This window comes from Pseudophryne corroboree, chromosome 12, assembly GCF_028390025.1.
Source record: "Pseudophryne corroboree isolate aPseCor3 chromosome 12, aPseCor3.hap2, whole genome shotgun sequence".
In the NCBI taxonomy this organism is placed as follows: Eukaryota; Metazoa; Chordata; class Amphibia; order Anura; family Myobatrachidae; genus Pseudophryne; species Pseudophryne corroboree.
Genome location: NC_086455.1, coordinates 118,702,978 through 118,705,027, shown reverse-complemented (window position 1 = coordinate 118,705,027; position 2,050 = coordinate 118,702,978). Strand labels below are relative to the sequence as shown.

At 41.0% G+C, this 2,050-nt stretch overlaps 1 pseudogene; it reads left to right on the top strand.

Annotated features, from left to right (window-relative positions):
• The first annotated feature begins 1,547 nt into the window (after positions 1–1,547).
• Positions 1,548–1,665, top strand: LOC134981812 (5S ribosomal RNA; annotated as a pseudogene).
• The last annotated feature ends 385 nt before the right edge of the window (positions 1,666–2,050 follow it).

Genomic DNA, 2,050 nt, shown 5'->3' with positions numbered 1-2,050 from the left:
GTTTTCAAGATATTACGCTATCTGTCTATATGGTTGCTAGGCAACCATTCAATACAGACTTAGTTATTTAAAATTTCCGTTTTAGATGTCTTTTCACTAAAACCCCTTCCTCCTTATGCCCTATCCATATCATCCTCTTTGAGGATATCATAATGACGCGATTTGACGCGGCTCACGATGGTAGCAGAAGTGACGCGATATTACGCGACTTCCGCCTCCGTGCATTCCCGGCATTAGAGGCTACACACTGGCCATGTAAGCCCCAGTCAAACCGCCCCCACTGGTACCATCACAGTGACGCGACTGAACGCGGCACACACTGGCACCAGAAGTGACGCGACTAAACGCGACTTCCGGTCTCACGTTATTTCAGGACCCGGGGCCTAATGCTGATCGCGTTTTCAATATTATGTACTACCCCTGCACGGGTCCTACTACTTTCCCTCCCATCCTGATATTTTCCATTGCACAACCTATTAATCTCAAGCTGCCCTTCGATCTACAGGATATGATGCAAATTGATGTCACTTCCGGCCCATGTGCATTTTTTCCTAACAGGAAGTTAAATACTAGACCTCCTTACCATGTCACATGTCCAAAATTCCTCCCAGTGAGTGGCTAATTTTAAGTGACCACTCCCCCAAATCCTCCTTAAATAAGGCATTTCTCTCTCACATAACCACACAGTGAACAAGCCACCTCCAGGTGAAACGGCCGTCTGTGTAAAGTAGAGCTGAACAGTGCACGGTTCAGCCCACACACCTCCTGGTATCGTATACATGCCCATCTGGGCTGGTCAATTATTTGCTACTTTGATTTTTCAAGCTATTGTGGTTTGATTATTTATTGAGCTGACAAAATCTATCATTATAATAATTTTTTTCTATGTCATTTTGCTGCCATGGCTTTTCTTCTTGTTCTTTTTTTGAAGAACTCATACATTTTCAGTGTATTTTCAGCTGCACATTCATTTCCTTCAGAAATCATGATATACTGCGAGATATTCATTTAAACAGCTGTTACTCATTTAATACCGGTATTAGCTTATTTATGCTTTAAAGTTATAGCTTACCGCACATATAGCAAATCATCTCACTGGTAAACACTTTGCTTACGTGGATATATTGTATTTGAACATCTACCTACAGCTTCATGATTTGATAGTTATATCGGTAATCTCTTTGCCTAAGTGGATATATTGTTTTGAACATCCACTTTCATGTTTTGACAGTAATCTCATATTTTTCTACTATGTTTTCCATTAACCTTTCATCCTAGCTACCTTCTATGGGCAAAGGCAACCCGCCTCTCTCATCCACTGTCCGCTATATTAGTATATGACAGTGGACAGCAGAAGACTGGTCCCAAACCTATACTTTCTTATGTATCCACCCTTTTCCGGCACCCTCTCATCCATATGCCAGCCCAATATCTCTCTGCAATGCTCCCAGTAACAGAGAATCTGTGCATCTATATTGGACAGCAGAAGTGCCTTTCTTTGGGTGGGCGTCATTAACCAAACACTCTCTCATTCACTACTCTTGGGATATTACTGTCATATCTCACTGGTCACGCCCAATCTCGCCTGATCTTGGAAGCTAAGCAGTGAGAGCTCCATTAGTATCTAGAAGGGAGACCACTAGGGAATATTGGGTGCAGTAATATAACACTCCCAAATCAGTGGGGACAGCAGAAGTGGTGGAGCAACATTTGACCCCCACCTTCTTCATTCATATTTCCTTTCTTATGATAAGCAATTTGACAGAGATCTGTATACAACATTTAAATTTGATGGTCATAGCTCTTTAAATGGCCAATTAATCCTTACCAGGAGATACTAGCACAGTTGACATTCAAAAACTGACTAAATTTTAGTCTTATTTTCCTCATTATATGCCACTGTGTTACATATCTGAATTTTCAGTCATTTGCAATCTTGAATTTGTGATATTTTCACCTTGGTGCCACTAACACCTAAAATGTTTGGAGAATGTATTTCTCCCAGTTTTTGATATTTTAGAATCTGCAATTTGTCTTCCCAAATTTGGGT